The sequence below is a fragment of the Cherax quadricarinatus genome, chromosome 68 (assembly GCF_038502225.1).
Source record: "Cherax quadricarinatus isolate ZL_2023a chromosome 68, ASM3850222v1, whole genome shotgun sequence".
Taxonomy (NCBI): Eukaryota; Metazoa; Arthropoda; class Malacostraca; order Decapoda; family Parastacidae; genus Cherax; species Cherax quadricarinatus.
In genome coordinates, this window is record NC_091359.1 from 3,552,737 (window position 1) to 3,570,976 (window position 18,240).

General features: G+C 41.9%; 1 protein-coding gene across 5 annotated transcripts in view; it reads right to left on the minus strand.

The window, feature by feature from the left end:
• LOC128697830 (collagen alpha-1(I) chain) overlaps positions 1 to 18,049 on the minus strand; it is a 596,471-nt gene extending 578,422 nt beyond the window's left edge. For 2 of the 5 annotated variants that reach the window (XM_053789760.2, XM_053789762.2), the window contains exon 1: positions 17,681 to 18,049. The gene's annotated coding sequence lies outside the window, so the exon portion shown is untranslated. The remainder of the gene's footprint in view (positions 1 to 17,680) is intronic. The other 3 variants (XM_053789761.2, XM_053789759.2, XM_053789763.2) reach the window with 2 other exon arrangements.
• Between the last annotated feature and the right edge of the window lie 191 nt (positions 18,050 to 18,240).

Here is an 18,240-nt window from a genome sequence, read left to right on the forward strand (position 1 = left end):
ATATCCAAATGTCGTACATAGGCTGGAGCTGGCTAGGTTGTTTTGCAGCAAGATTCAACTTTTGTTTCTATATTCACGGTTCATTACAAGCTTTTACAGCACTCTGCACAACATAATACTATTACTACAAAACCCGATCAATATTGTACCATTCAAACTATATTTTATCGCTGAAATCTGCCGAGGACGAACACGTTCAATTACCCAAGAGATAACTAGGCTGTATATGTATGGTATACAATACCGACAAGATGAAGCATTAGACATGTGCAACTTCTTGGTGTCATTATTGCGGAGGTTTCGCCATCCAGTGGCTTTATCAACACAGATTCAAAGACATAATTGGAAGACTGTAGAACTGGACATAAAAGATGAGGTAATCAGTCCCTCAGCCTTAGAGATGGTGAAGAACACTGTAGTCTTGGAGCACAGGCATGAAGATTGGTGCTTATATACAGGCGTCAGGCGTCAGGTGACGCCAGTATATAAGCACCAATCTTCATGCCTGTGCTCCAGATCCTTCAAGACTACAGTGTTCTTCACCAACTCCAAGGCTGAGGGACTGATTACCTCATCTTTTATGTACAGTTCTACCGTCTTCCAATTATGTCTTTGAATCTGTATTGATAAAGCCACTGGATGGCGAAACGTCTACAATAGATACCTAGATGTTACACATGTGTAATTCTTCACTTCGTCAGTCAAAGGTTTCCCTGTGTGTTGAAGGTTATCATGACTTCAGTTTTACAGAGCTAAACGTAAGAGCCTGTTCAGTAACGCAAGGGCAGCACGTCATTTGGTTGCAGTGAACTGACCAAGTGGGTAGCTGAGAAGGTGGCGGTGGTGGGTCAAAGAGGGAAGTTAGGGCAGGAAGCCTCGGCTACCAAAGACAGGGGAAAAAACTTGATGTTGAAAGGGGCGGATGTTACTACCCTACCTAGGAACTCCAGCTGCTGCAATGGTAACACGACTCTTTAAAGTGCATTTATGGCAAACACTACTGACGTATCGTTAATTAAGGTACGCTCATGCTCCAGCATATGCAAGAGGGAGGGAGAGCACGCGAGGGAGCGAGCGAGCGAGAGAGAGAGAGAGAGAGAGAGAGAGAGAGAGAGAGAGAGAGAGAGAGAGAGAGAGAGAGAGAGAGAGAGAGAGAGAGAGAGAAATTGGGAGCACCACCTAACAATTAAACAAACACGAGTTATTTCCTGAGCTGCAAGCACCAACAGCCTGGCAGATCAGGACACATAGAGGCATAGTTAGAGAGTGGGGCCGCAGGGCTATGAACACCAGAGGTACTTGAAGGTAAATTGAAGGTGACTCTGGCCTCAAGGCTGGGTCTCCCTCTCCCCCCAGCAGCCAGTCCTCACACCAGGCATAACCGTGTCTGCTTACCAACGAAGGAAGGCACTACGGTGTATAACACCTTTACCACAGCATCCTTCACAACAACCTAGCAACCTTCACAACAACCTAGCAACCTCCACAACAGCCTAGCAACCTTCACAACAACCTAGCAACCTTCACAACAGCCTAGCAACCTTCACAACAACCTAGCAACCTTCACAACAGCCTAGCAACCTTCACAACAACCTAGCAACCTTCACAACAACCTAGCAACCTTCACAACAACCTAGCAACCTTCACAACAACCTAGCAACCTCCACAACAGCCTAGCAACCTTCACAACAACCTAGCAACCTTCACAACAGCCTAGCAACCTTCACAACAACCTAGCAACCTTCACAACAACCTAGCAACCTTCACAACAACCTAGCAACCTTCACAACAGCCTAGCAACCTCCACAACAGCCTAGCAACCTCCACAACAGCCTAGCAACCTTCACAACAACCTAGCAACCTTCACAACAACCTAGCAACCTTCACAACAACCTAGCAACCTTCACAACCTAGCAACCTTCTCAACAGCCTAGTAACCTTCACAACAGCCTAGCAACCTCCACAACAGCCTAGCAACCTCCACAACAGCCTAGCAACATTCACAACAACCTAGCAACCTTCACAACAACCTAGCAACCTTCACAACAACCTAGCAACCTTCACAACAACCTAGAAACCTTCACAACAACCTAGAAACCTTCACAACAACCTAGCAACCTTCACAACAGCCTAGCAACCTTCACAACAGCCTAGCAACCTTCAGAACAACCTAGCAACCTTCACAACCTAGCAACCTTCACAACCTAGCAACCTTCACAACAACCTAGCAACTTTCACAACCTAGCAACCTTCACAACAACCTAGCAACCTTCACAACAACCTAGCAACCTTCACAGCAACCTAGCAACCTTCACAACAACCTAGCAACCTTCACAACAACCTAGCAACCTTCACAACAACCTAGCAACTTTCACAACAACCTAGCAACCTTCACAACAACCGAGCAACCTTCACAACAACCTAGAAACCTTCACAACAACCTAGCAACCTTCACAACAACCTAGCAACCTTCACAACAACCTAGCAACCTTCACAAAAGCCTAGCAACCTTCACAACAACCTAGCAACCTTCACAACAACCTAGCAACCTTCACAACAGCCTAGCAACCGTCACAGCCTAGCAACCTTCACAACAGCCTAGCAACCTTCACAACCTAGCAACCTTCACAACAACCTAGCAACCTTCACAGCAACCTAGCAACCTTCACAACAACCTAGCAACCTTCACAGCAACCTAGCAACCTTCACAACAACCTAGCAACCTTCACAACAATCTAGCAACCTTCACAACAGTCCAGCAACCTTCACAACAGCCTAGCAACCTTCACAACAACCTAGCAACCTTCACAACAGCCTAGCAACCTTCACAACAACCTAGCAACCTTCACAAAAGCCTAGCAACCTTCACAACCTAGCAACTTTCACAACAACCTTCATAACAACCTAGCAACCTTCACAACAACCTAGCAACCTTCACAACAACCTAGCAACCTTCACAACAGCCTAGCAACCTTCACAACAACCTAGCAACCTTCACAAAAGCCTAGCAACCTTCACAACCTAGCAACTTTCACAACAACCTAGCAACCTTCACAACAACCTAGCAACCTTCACAACAACCTAGCAACCTTCACAACAACCTAGCAACCTTCACAACAACCTAGCAACCTTCACAACAACCTAGCAACCTTCACAACAGCCTAGCAACCTTCACAACAACCTAGCAACCTTCACAACAACCTAGCAACCTTCACAACAACCTAGCAACCTTCACAACAACCTAGCAACCTTCACAACAACCTAGCAACCTTCACAACAACCTAGCAACCTTCACAACAACCTAGCAACCTTCACAACAACCTAGCAACCTTCACAACAACCTAGCAACCTTCACAACAACCTAGCAACCTTCACAACAACCTAGCAACCTTCACAACAACCTAGCAACCTTCACAACAACCTAGCAACCTTCACAACAGCCTAGCAACCTTCACAACAACCTAGCAACCTTCACAACAACCTAGCAACCTTCACAACAACCTAGCAACCTTCACAACAACCTAGCAACCTTCACAACAACCTAGCAACCTTCACAACAATCTAGCAACCGCTCACAGGCAGGTATTGCTCTCGTTCTTGCAATTTATTTGTCCATTAACTACATTTGCGGGGAAGCACTAAACCAGAAGGGGTCATAAATAGGGATGGGTCGATACCCAATTCTCTGGCAATATCGATACTTTTCCCATATTTTTAAATGATAATAATAATGACTATGTTCAATATATATAATGGAATGCTTATTGCAAAACAAGTATTAAATAATATAGGAAGGTTAAATATTAAATAATCTTATTTCTCTTGAGATAATACTCTTATTGCTTTTTACTTCTCTTGTGTTGGTTGTCAAAGACACTTGTCGATAGTGTGAATGATGGTAGTTTTCTGCTGCTTTAGATCTCCTCTCCCTCTCCTGTCTCTCCCCTATCTGCTTCTCTCTCCCTCTCCTGTTTCTCCCCTATCTGCTTCTCTCTCCCTCTCCTGTCTCTCCCCTATCTGCTTCTCTCTCCCTCTCCTGTCTGCCTCTCTCCTCTCTCTCTCTCTCTCTCGTGTGTCTGTGTACTCACCTAGTTGAGGTTGCAGGGGGTCGAGTACAAGTTCCTGGCCCCGCCTCTTCACTGGTCGCTACTAGGTCACTCTCCCTGAACCGCGAGCTTTATCATACATCTGCTTAAAGCTATGTATGGATCCTGCCTCCACTACATTGCTTCCCAAACTATTCCACTTCCTGACTACTCTGTGGCTGAAGAAGTACTTCCTAACATCCCTGTGATTCATCAGTGTCTTCAACTTCCAACTGTGTCACTTGTTGCTGTGTCCCATCTTTGGAATATCCTGTTTTTGTCCACCTTGTCAATTCCTCTCAGTATTTTGTATGTCGTTATCATGTCCCCCCTATCTCTCCTGTCCTCCAGTGTCGTCAGGTTGATTTCCCTTAACCTCTCCTCGTAGGACATACCTCTTAGCTCTGGGACTAGTCTTGTTGCAAACCTTTGCACTTTCTCTAGTTTCTTTACGTGCTTGGCTAGGTGTGGGTTCCAAACTGGTGCCGCAGTGTGTGTGTGTGTGTGTGTGTGTGTGTGTGTGTGTGTGTGTGTGTGTGTGTGTGTGTGTGTGTGTGTGTGTGTGTGTGTGTGTGTGTGTGTGTAACCCTCACAATCTTGAGGTAAAGTGTTAATGTTGATATTTGTAAGCACACATGCAAAAAGTATCTGCCGCTTTTCACCGATGCCGATATTGTAAAAATGACCAATGCCCGCCGATACCGACACTGGCGCATCCCTAGTCATAAAATACCCGAGGAATCGAAGGTTATCAGATTTGATCCGAGGTTAGGGGTAAGCTCCAATTCCTTTTATTGTAGATGAATGGTTCAGAGAACCGACACGTTGATAAATTAGACACATGTGCAACTCTTGGGTATCTTTATTGAGGAAACGTTTCGCCACACAGTGGCTTCATCAGTCCATACAAAGGAGAAACTTGAAGAACAGGAGGAGAATGAGGTAATCAGTCCCTCAACCTTGAGTCGATGTGGTCAGTCCATCAATCTTGAATAGAATACAGCATATGTGCGGAGAAGTAGCTTATAAACCGTAGGCAAGAGAGGTGCAGCAGTCGTAGGTGGTGTCACATTGGTTCAATGTGGAAGTAGGTCGTGCCCAAGGGTTAAGCAAGCGAAGAATTCCCAAGTATTAAGATCCCAAAAAGTTGCAGTGTCTGACAGGATTGTAGATGAATGGTTCAGAGAACCGACATGTTGATAAATTAGACACATGTGCAACTTAACCCTTGGGTACGACCTACTTCCACATTGAACAAATGTGACACCACCTACGACTGCTGCACCTCTCCTGCCTACGGTTTATAAGCTACTTCTCCGCTCATATGCCGTATTCTATTCAAGATTGATGGACTGACCACTTCGACTCAAGGTTGAGGGACTGATTACCTCATTCTCCTCCTGTTCTTCAAGTTTCTCCTTAGTATGGACTGATGAAGCCACTGTGTGGCGAAACGTTTCCTCAATAAAGATACCCAAGAGTTGCACATGTGTCTAATTTATCAATTCCTTTTATCAAGAGCCCTTCATCAGCATCAAGGTACATTCCCCTTGAAGAGTACCTATACGGAAATTTAGGAGAATAAGAGAGTGCTTACTGTCTACCATCTTATTACTATTAAATTAATAAATTAAATTTCAGTGTATATAACTGGTTCTGTGACCCCACAAGTTAATAAATTAGGCATGTGTGCAACATGTGGAAACGTTTCGCCACAGAGTGGCTTCGTCAGTCTAATACAAAAAAGAATGGTGAAGATCAGGAGTTTGAGGTAATCAGTCCCTCAGCCTGGAGTCGATTACATCGACTCACAGATTACCTCAAGCTTCTGATCCTTACCATTCTTCTTTGTGTAGGACTGATGAAGCTACTGTGTGGCGAAACATCTCCACAATAAAGATACCCAAGTGTTACACATGCGTCTCATTCATCATTAAGTCTCAATAAGATCGTTTTGAAATCAAGGCAGATAGAAAACAATTGGGGTATTGTAAGGGTGGAGAGGCAACACCTCCCTCCCACCCTCCGCACGCCCACAAATTAACAATACCATTTAGATAATTACTGCTTCAACTAAACCCTCCTGCATCTCACACGCTCTTAAAACACCACATGTTTTATGCCTGCCTATTTTAGGAGCGCTTTATAACTACCCATTAACCTATTATTATCCCTGTATTTGCTTTAGGAGCCAGGAGCTGTGACTCGACCCGTGCAACTACAATTAGGCGAGTACACACATACACAATAGCATGAAATCATTTCTAGATTAACGGTTTTCATAACCAGCCATTTGTTAGCGTTGTTAGTCAGGTGGTAGTTATATACCTGTTGTTAGTCAGGTGGTAGTTATATACCTGTTGTTAGTCAGGTGGTAGTTATATACCTGTTGTTAGTCAGGTGGTAGTTATATACTTGTTTTAAGTTAGGTGGTAGTTATGTACTTGTTGGTAGTCAGGTGGTAGTTACATTCCCTTTTCACTCGGTTTATTCTGGACTTCCTCCCATATCTCTGACTCCGTTATGTTATTGCAGTGTGCAGAATTGGGACAAGGCCCTCAACTACTTTCCAGGCATGTATCAGGTATCTCTGTCGTCTGCCCTACTGAGTACACATATAAGACTTTAAGGTGTTCTCAATAAATTATATGTTCTGTTGACCGTAAACGATCTCTATCTGTTCCAGCTCTGAACGGGGCTGTCAACATTGAGCAATATTCCCAATGAGATAACACAAACGATATGAAAAGTGCCACCATAGGCAGTATTTCCTTTGTTTTGAAAGTTCTCATTACCCACCCCGCTATTATCCCGGCTTTCGTGACCTTGGTCTTATTGTGTTTTGACTATTATAATAAAAAAGAAGCGCTAAACCTACAAGGGTCATACAGGGTATCAGGGCAGGGAAGGATGCCGGGGTATTGGGTAACAAGAGAGGGATGATTATTAGGGCATGGAGTGCAGCGGGGCAGTGGATAGTTTTGACAAAATGGTCAGCTGACATTATTCCCGTCTCTCACGAGTTCCTTTCATTCTGTTTGAAGATCTTCTTGAGTTTTATATACAGTGTCCCTTTTGAGTTCATTCTTTCCATACCTAAGCAGATGGAACTTATAACCACTGAACGTCATGTTGTTCTCCACTGCCCACTGGAAAACACTTCTTGTGTCTTGAGGAATTTTTTTTTTCGTTATCTTCTATCGAGGTAACTTTTTTGCTTATTTTAGTGTCATCTGCAAATGATACAAAACTGTGACGGGTGTTTTTACTTGTCTTCTATGATAAGAAACAGCAGAGGTGCTAGGGCAGTGCCTTGTGGTACTGAGCTTTTTACCTCGCTGATGTTCGATTTTGCTCTGTTTACTAGTACTCTGTGTTAGGAACCTGAAAATTCATCCGTCTACCTTACCCGTAATGCATATGGCCTTCAATTTGTTTGCAACTGCCCCATAATTGCATTTGTTAAACGCCTTTGCAAAGTTTGTGTATAATCACATCTGCGTTTTGGTTTTCTTCCAATGCATCCGTAATTCTGTCATAGTGGTTCAGCGGCCGTGACAGGCATGATCGTCTAGTTCTAAAACCGTGCTGGGTTATGCAGACTGTGCTATTGTTGGGTTAGAAGGGTCCGACGGCCCCCAGACAGTTGTAATATAGCGAGTAGTCGTAGCCCTTATAAAGTAACAAGGGGTGACCCTGCTTTAAAGGCTCAAATCTCGCCACCAATAAGGTGACCCTGCGTAAGGAAGGCACAAACTTACTCCACAAATAAGGTAAAAACCCCACTAGCAATAAGGTGGCCCTGCACTGGAAAGGGGCAGAAACCCTGCCACCAACAAGGTAGCCTTGCTGGAAGACACACAAACGAAACATTTACTCAATAGAAACACTGCGAACTTAGCAAAACGTTGACAATAAAAGCTCAAATTATACTGCCTTTGTGTCTTCCAACGTGTCGGTATTTTATGCCATTTTCTTCCAAGACAGCTTTACATTGGGGAGGGGGGGGGGATAGCACAAATCCCGCTACCAGTAAGGTGACCCAGCGTTGGGGTGTGTTGCTACTGGTCACCTGCTGGCTCCACTATTGATCAACAGTTGCTGTTAGTCACACTGTAATAATGTGGTTCATCCGTTACTGAAAATCACACCCGACTGTGGGGCGTTACGGTTGATCCGCTACTGATTGAGATCACACGTTGTGTTATTGACTAATGTTATGGATCAGCCGTTACTGATACAAGACACTGTGCACGATTACTGTTGATCCACTGATGGAGACCACACTGTTATAGATCAGCTGTTACTGATACAATATACTGGGCACTGCTATGGTTGATTCACTGCTGGAGACCATACTGTTATAACTGTTAGTGTCACTTGATACTGTGCAGTTATGGTTAATCAGCCAATTACACTGTGCTATGGATCAGCTGTTACCGATACTCGCATGACCCCTCAAGGAAGGCACCTTGATGCTGGTGAGGGGCTCTTGATCTAGGGAATCGGATCTGTGTTCCTGTTCCCTGAATTAAGCCTGAATACCTTTCACATCCCCCGACAGGCGCTGTATAATCCTACGGGTTTAGCGCTTCCCCTTTATAATAATAATGATACTCGCATGAGAAATATCCTTCAAGGGGAGTATCCTGACGCAGGTAAAGTGCTAGTGATCCAAGGAATTGGAACTAATCTCCCCTTCCTCGAACAAGACCTGATTATCTCGTATTCCCCTGATCCTTTATGATTTCTACTAGTGGCTTTCAAATAATAATAATGATAATAATAAAATAATAATAATAATATGGAATGTGGCGGTCGATCTGTCTCACTTGTTCTTATACATAATAATTTACTAATAATGCGCCCTTTAAGGAAGGGGACTCCTTGATGCTGCTGACGGGCTCTTGTTCCAAACAACTAGGGCTACTCTTACCTTCTTCGAATCAAACTTATCTCCCGTTCCCACTACTGATTAAGCGCTTCTTCAAGATTACAATAATATATTCAAGGGAATCAGGGATGATCTGTTACTAGTGCACTCACTGTGTTGTTACGGATCAGTTATCACAGTCACGTGGCGTGTTCCCAGGTGCCTGTGTGTGGCGTTGTTACTGCATAATACCTGATACTGGGCGAACGTACGGTGTTGTTACTGAGCAGCTAATGTTGTATTTTGAACAAATAATGTTGTGTTACTGCTGATAAGTCGCTCTTCGTGGTCAGATGATGCTACGTTGCTTGTGATCAGCTGATATTATGTTACTGGTGATCATCTGATACTATGTTACTTGTGATCAGCTGATGCTATGTTGCTTGTGATCAGCTGATGTTATGTTGCTTGTGATCAGCTGATGGTTAAACCTGCTTGCACCTGCCGTGAGCACAGGAGGCGTGCTTGCGGGGGCCACCAGTTCATTAGCAAGACTCAAGCAGGGAGGAGGAAACTGGAGCCGCCGGGTGGGCTACTCCAAGCACTGTGTCTGTCAAAAATGGAGGCTTCCTTAAACGTTCATCCTAGCCCCCCTCGGCGATGCTAACTCGTCCGTGCGTGGGGGGCACCACACCAAGATTGAGCTGGGCTGCTCTCTCGTGGCCCTTTAAAAGCAAGCCAAGCACTACGCATTTTACAATAAATTTTTCTTTAAATGTCGCAATTTTTTTCTGTTATATATATATATATATATATATATATATATATATATATATATATATATATATATATATATATATATATATATATATATATATATATATATATATATCACACAAACAGTACAGTCGCAGACAGGAAACCCTAACAATGCAAGACAAGCCACAGGGGGATGGATGGAAATCTTAAGCTCAAGATCTTTCACACGTCTTTGTGCATCGTCAGGAGCTGTGCAATGCTGCACGAGCAGCAACAGGTGGATTGAGGAGAAGGTTCCTCGGAGCAAATGTAGCGTGTCGACGCCTGCCAGTTCCCCTTAGATCTTTATCTTGAGCTGAAGATTTCAATCCCTCCGTGGCTTGTCTTGCACACGCACGCACGCACACACACGTGTATGTATGTATATATATATATATATATATATATATATATATATATATATATATATATATATGTGTGTGTGTGTGTGTGTGTGTGTGTGTGTGTGTGTGTGTGTGTGTGTGTGTGTGTGTGTGTGTGTGTGTGTGTGTGTGTGTGTGTGTGTGTAGCAGGGATGAATGGTACATATCCATATGTTTCTTCTCACCAGAAAATGGTATCAGGAGTCTTGTGACTGAGAGGTGAATGTTGTCAGCAGTGAGCTACCCAGTGTGGAGTTGGAGGAGGGCGGGTAATTAAGGAAGACTTCTAGCAGTAACTGCTCGGTTAATAACTTTATTAACTTTCAAGTGTTTCTTAATTAAATTATTGTTAAAATAACCATGGGGCAGCGCTAAACCCCTTAATTAAATAAACAAATGCAGAAAGAAAAATTCATATAATGCAATACAACTCATGCTGCAGAATATAAAACATTTAACACTTCAAAATTAATATTTACATATTATAAAAAATATGAGATTTAACAACGTTTGAAAATCATCCTGAAATAAGAATTTATAAGTTAAACAGAGACAGAAAATACCAGCTGCAGAATACCCCTGGAAGCTAACTTACCTGACTCTCGTGTTGTCCAACAGCATCTGGCAAGAATTTTTTTTTACGGAAGAATGGGCGACATAAACACTACTGCGTAAGTATAAACACAGAGTAAATATACTATTCCGAAAGACGCATGTTTCTAAGCGTATACACGCCTAAGCTTTTTAATGTTAGTGCACAGGCGAATGTTAGTGATGATACATCTAGAAAAGTATACACAATATTTCTCCATACTTAGCTATTTAACGTAAGTGTAGCAGGATTAGGCTACAGTGAATAACTTTCGCTTTAACAATGTTAGATGAGGTTTAAGTTTAGTTTGGTACAATTTTTTTTATCTCATTTTCAATATCAACAAATGCATAAAAATAGAACTTTCAAATAAGATGATTATTCAGGGAGGTTCTGCCTAACCGGTCGGTTCTGATTAATAAGCACAATACATAAATATAGTATACGACTGCTTCATCTGGCGAAGGGTACATATATATTATAGAAAACGAGAGTAACAATAACACATTGTTTTGCCAAGCATGGTTATAAAGACTTATTTTGTTACTGATGGTGTGTATAATGTCGTGCCGAATAGGTAAAACTGGCCAATTAGGAAGAACTCTTTTAAAACTAAGTCCTTTCTCAAATTTTCTCTTATACGTTTAAAAATATATATTTTTTAATTTGTTAATATAGAAATTAATGATTTTGTACCAAAAGAACCTTAGGAAACTTACCTAAATTTATTATAAAAAGCGCAACTTAATTTAGCCTAATCCAACTAAATATATTTTAGATAAGTTTACAATAATTTAATAATAATCAAACACAATGAAATACTATATTTTTTTCCTTAGGTTCAGAATGTTTTTTTGCGAAATTATTGCATACACAAATTTTAGCTTGCTATTTAAGCCAAAATCGCAAGTTTTACCTACTCGACACGACATATATATAATGGTTAAATGGGTGGATGTACCGTAATTCTAGTTTCAGAGCTGGCTGTGAAGAAGAGTACAAGTTCGAGTCCTGGTCACGTCGACTATGTTAATATTGCCCTCGTTCGTAGCGGTGGGCAGACAACATGCACTGTCGAACCAGGTGAAACTTCTCACATGCCATAAACCACGAGTGTTCTTGAGAGGACGGTGTAGCGTGTGAAGGATAATACCCATCACTCCATTTATATTCCTGATAGTACGCAATACCCCAAAGTTTATGAATAAGACCCATGCAACACCTGGGTATCTGTACTGCTGACAATAAAGATACCTAGATGTTGCACGTGTCTTATTCATCACTATTCTTGTAGAGAATCGATGGAGTGAGCCGAGTCAGTGATGGTAGCACGACGGTCTGGCAGTGAGGCGAGGAATACGAGTTCGAGTCCTGGGCACGTCTGCTAAGAGATTAAATTTATTTTAATATATTATTTGACTCTTTGACCTAAGGTGGCCCCTTGACCTTGTTTATATGATAGTCAATCCAATAGATGGGCTGCCGAGCCACGTGTACAGAATGTACAGTGAAACTTGTCATTTAGTTTCCGTGTTAATATATTATCATTATTAATTACTGTATATTGTTCTTAATATTGCATTAATTAAAAGCTATCCTGATAAAAACGACAAATAATTAAACTAATAGTAATATTTTAAACAGTAATTATAATACTGTATTTATAACGAGAACATTTACTATTATTGGCATTCATGCCTTAATAATAATTCTTTATTTAGAAATGGTTGTACAAAGCGATCATTGCATATAATCTACAGACTGTGATCACAACAATAATAAGGTTAGTAACGCGCTATTAAGGTAATGTCAATGTCGCTTCAAACATTATCAAGTAATCAGAATAATATTCGAGTATCAGCAGATAATAATATATCCTACACCTTGAAGCTTTCATAATAACGTGAAATTTTATATACAAAAAACACTATTAAATAAAACATTGCGGTTATAGTCTCCTACGTAAGTTGATAATTAAAGATGAAATTTTTGCTACTAATGTGTTAGTAGGAAATCTAATCTAGGGATATAAATACTGTGGAGCACTGCAGTAGGCTTGTTAGCAGAAGCTCTTTCCCATTTCAGGTCTTCGTTCAATTACCCTATACATAATACTACCTTAAGAATTTGTTTCATTGATGCTACTAGGTAATTTGTCATTCATCTCCAGCTGTACCAACATACTCGTAATGTTCCATATCCTTTAAAATATGCATCCAGCTTGAATATATGGTCCTGAGTTCTGCGTTGGTTCATCGATATTTTAAGTGCTTTGTCTATATTCCCTATGCGCTCTTTTAGTCGTATACAATCTATTATGTAAGCGAACACATGCAACGTTTGGGATACTTTATATTAGGATAAAATTAGCTCACCGGGAGTTTATCAAGTGATGCTGATGCTCCCTTGTGTCCTCATGTGAACTTTTGTTTATGTAGTCAGGAAACTTGCTTATACAGCTACTTATTCCCCGGAGTACATTTGTAAACAAAGGGACAATCTGACCCATGTGGCATGCTTACGTATGACTCGTTCTCATTCTGATTTCACTCCCTTTATGCAAACTATTGCTTAGCGGTCAGCCATGCCACAACCCGGGGTAAAATTTCTGCTTCAATACCGAGCGCCGTGTGATGTGGAACTCAAAAACCCTTACTGCCTCAAATACCTCGGCGAGATTATCAAATTTATTTGGCAAGAACACCACTTGTGAAATTAGGCACAAATTCCCATATACTTCTTCACTCGAGGTCTGGCTGATCTGTAATTAACAGCCAAGGATTTCTCCCTTTGTATATAAGCATCACAATGACCGTCTTCTACATCTCAGGCAGGATAGCCGGTTCTATGATTTCCCTAGGCTGGTTTACTAAATTACTCTTTACATTCATTAAGCTTTTAAAATAGTTGGTTAGGGGCCAATAGCCAACTGTGATATATTAGGTCAAATCGACAGAGAACCATGCGGCATGTAACTATGACTTTGCGTAAGTTGCTTTCATGCTCCGCCAAGTGCAGGATCAAAATGGCACTTATGGATATGTGAACCAGGGGCTGCCAGTAGCAACAGCCTGATTGACCAGGCAAATCGGCCAGGGCCGGGTTGCGGGAGTAGAAAAATTCTATAAACTGGTCACAAGTACATCACTGGTAGTGGTAGCAAATAATTATTAAACGTCGAAGGCTTTTCTGTTATTGCATTACGTTGTTACCAGTTAATCTTCAAAATCCCAGTGTTATACACCAGAAGCATTAGGACTGGCCTTCGAGGTTATCCTGCAACTTTTATGTCTCATTAATGTGACATTTTTGACACTGATTTTGAGCATTTTGGCACCTGTTTTGGACATATTTGTCCATAAGGTTACATCTTATTACAACTGCAACTGTCCCTTCTTACTGTCACAATTATCTATTTTGAATCATTTACGTTGGATCTGTCCGTCCGCCTCGTGGTAAGAGAATGGAGGACGGAGCCTCTACTAGTCCATGCACTGAATGGCTCACACTGGTTTTGCGCGTCGCAATAATAATAATAATTAATTCCCTGGGGAAATCTATATGGTAGGGAAGCTTGTAAAATTCTTTTGCAAATGATACATTAGTAATTATTTTCATTACCTTCCGTCAAGTCTCCCTCCAGATAATGCCAAGTCTGGTGATGGTAGTAGTAGCAGGAGAAGCAGTAGGTTTCTTGAGATTATTTATATCTCAAGAGAAGGAGTAGATTATATTACCCACACCCACATCCTAGTCAGGCAGGATACCTCACGTGACAACTCAAAAGCTCAGATTAGATATAAAAAAAAATCTAAACAATGATTAAATTGTGCAGTATCTGTGGAAAGGTAGAGTGAAGTGGACGAATGAGTAAGAAATGGGGGTTGAGTGGAGTAATGAAGGAGAGGAGTGTAGTAATGAAAGAGAGGAGTGTAGTAATGAAAGAGAGGAGTGTAGTAATGAAAGAGAGGAGTGTAGTAATGAAAGAGAGGAGTGTAGTAATGAAAGAGAGGAGTGTAGTAATGAAGGAGAGGAGTGTAGTAATGAAAGAGAGGAGTGTAGTAATGAAGGAGAGGAGTGTAGTAATGAAGGAGAGGAGTGTAGTAATGAAGGAGAGGAGTGTAGTAATGAAGGAGAGGAGTGTAGTAATGAAGGAGAGGAGTGTAGTAATGAAGGAGAGGAGTGTAGTAATGAAGGAGAGGAGTGTAGTAATGAAAGAAAGGAGTGGAGTAATGAAGGAGAGGAGTGGAGTAATGAAGGAGTGGAGTAATGAAGGAGAGGAGTGGAGTAATGAAGGAGTGGAGTAATGAAGGAGAGGAGGGAAGTGGAGTACTGAGGGGGAGAGCGGAATAATGGAGAATGGAGTAATGAAGAGTGGTGTAATGGAGGGGAGATGGAATAACGAAAGGGGGGTGTAGAGTAATGAAACAGGAGTGCTCCTTAAGTGACTGTGACCTGACCTGACTAGGTTGGGTCATTGACTTAAGTCGGTAGGAGACTTGGACCTGCCTCGCATGGGCCAGTAGGCTTGTTGCAATGTTCCTTCTTTATGTTCTTAATGAAGGGGGTGTAGTGAAGTAGGGAGAGTAATGATGGGGGACTGTAGTAGAGGGAGAGTAATGATGGGGGACTGTAGTAGAGGGAGAGTAATGATGAGGGACTGTAGTAGAGGGAGAGTAATGATGGGGGACTGTAGTAGAGGGAGAGTAATGATGGGGGACTGTAGTAGAGGGAGAGTAATGATGGAGGACTGTAGTAATGATGGGGGACTGTAGTAGAGGGAGAGTAATTATGGGGGACTGTAGTAGAGGGAGAGTAATGATGGGGGACTGTAGTAGAGTAATGATGGGGGACTGTAGTAGAGGGAGAGTAATTATGGGGGACTGTAGTAGAGGGAGAGTAATTATGGGGGACTGTAGTAGAGGGAGAGTAATTATGGGGGACTGTAGTAGAGGGAGAGTAATTATGGGGGACTGTAGTAGAGGGAGAGTAATTATGGGGGACTGTAGTAGAGGGAGAGTAATGATGGGGGACTGTAGTAGAGGGAGAGTAATGATGGGGGACTGTAGTAGAGGGAGAGTAATGATGGGGGACTGTAGTAGAGGGAGAGTAATGATGGGGGACTGTAGTAGAGGGAGAGTAATGATGGGGGACTGTAGTAGAGGGAGAGTAATGATGGAGGACTGTAGTAGAAGGACAGTAATGAAGGGGAGAAAATAAATGGGGGAGTAATGAAGGAGTAGAGAAATGAAGAGCACATATTAATGTAGGGAGCAGAATAATCAGGGATGGATTCGTAAGAAATCAGTGATGGAGTGAAGTAATAAAGAAGAATAATGGAGGGACTAGAATAATAATAAGAGTAATGCTGGAGAGCGTAGAGCCATGAAGCTGATTACATGAAGGAAATAAAATAATGAAGGAGTAACGAAAAATAGCAATGAAGGAATAATGAAGAATATCAATGAAGGAGTAATGAAGAGTAGCAATGAAGGGATAATGAAGAAGAGTAGCAATGAAGGGATAATGAAGAAGAGTAACAATGAAGGGGTAATGAAGAAGAGTAACAATGAAGGGGTAATGAAGAAGAGTAACAATGAAGGGATAATGAAGAAGAGTAGCAATGAAGGGGTAATGAAGAAGAGTAACAATGAAGGGGTAATGAAGAAGAGTAACAATGAAGGGATAATGAAGAGTAACAATGAAGGGGTAATGAAGAAGAGTAGCAATGAAGGGGTAATGAAGAAGAGTAACAATGAAGGGGTAATGAAGAAGAGTAGCAATGAAGGGGTAATGAAGAAGAGTAACAATGAAGGAATAATGAAGAAGAGTAACAATGAAGGGGTAATGAAGAAGAGTAACAATGAAGGGATAATGAAGAAGAGTAACAATGAAGGGGTAATGAAGAAGAGTAACAATGAAGGGATAATGAAGAAGAGTAACAATGAAGGGGTAATGAAGAAGAGTAGCAATGAAGGGGTAATGAAGAAGAGTAACAATGAAGGGGTAATGAAGAAGAGTAACAATGAAGGGTAATGAAGAAGAGTAACAATGAAGGGGTAATGAAGAAGAGTAACAATGAAGGGTAATGAAGAAGAGTAACAATGAAGGGATAATGAAGAAGAGTAGCAATGAAGGGGTAATGAAGAAGAGTAACAATGAAGGGGTAATGAAGAAGAGTAACAATGAAGGGATAATGAAGAAGAGTAACAATGAAGGGATAATGAAGAAGAGTAGCAATGAAGGGGTAATGAAGAAGAGTAACAATGAAGGGTAATGAAGAAGAGTAACAATGAAGGGATAATGAAGAAGAGTAGCAATGAAGGGGTAATGAAGAAGAGTAACAATGAAGGGGTAATGAAGAAGAGTAGCAATGAAGGGGTAATGAAGAAGAGTAACAATGAAGGGTAATGAAGAAGAGTAGCAATGAAGGGTAATGAAGAAGAGTAGCAATGAAGGGGTAATGAAGAAGAGTAGCAATGAAGGGGTAATGAAGAAGAGTAGCAAGCAATGAAGGGATAATGGAGTAATGAAGAGTAGCAATTAAGAAATAATGAAGTAAGGAATAACAATGAAGGGATAATGGAGTAATAAAGAGTTAATGGAATTAAGAAGAGAAGCAATGACGAGTGATGGATAAAAGATCAAACTACTTGTACACAGTACACTTTACAACAACCTCAGGAATGACCGAGGCTGCCACACAGGAAGCCCCTGGTTATACAGAACATCTCTGAGAGTAAGAAGTAAAGGTGGGTGAGAGAGGAGGTAGAGAGGGGCAGGAGGAGGAGTAAGTGTTGGCCATTGTAGAGATGAATCACATGGTGAGGCAGACCCCTCACCACCCCTGTTTACATTTCTCAAAACCACTACCAAACAAGGCGACAGGTAGTTGAGGCTAACAAGCAGTTAGTAGCGGCTCGGAGAAGCGTGTGGTGGTGTGACTTACCTGAATCAGAGAAGGGAGAGACCATAATCCATGTCCCGAGTACAAGTTATCCTATCCAAGGTTTTGCCTACACACAGCGTATTCCACCCGCAAGGGGCACTCGCCTTATAATTAATTTCTAACAAATTCGGCCACTATCGCACTTCAAACTCATCCACCTCTTTTTTTGCACTCTACGCTTCACTTAAACTTTCCCTAGCACTTGTTCAGCGGTATTTCCCTTTAATCAAGCTTGCTCTCACAGGTTATGCAGCTTGGAGCACGACACAGACACTCCCTCATCGCCGCCCTCACAAACACTGACACTCGACACAACATCTGACAACGTCGCACTCCACTCTAGGGGTCACGTGATCCTCATCCTCCAAGCCCATTGGTCGCCGCCGCCCAACTCCACAATGGCGCCAAAACATCACAGAAAAGCCGACGTTCAAAAATCTCACTCACACATTCTTTGTGAGTGCTTGTCAACGGCTTCCCCCCCGACTCCCGCCGGAGTCTCCCATAATTCTGCAGATACCCGTCATTCCTTCCACAGGTTCAACCGGAGGAACCCGCGC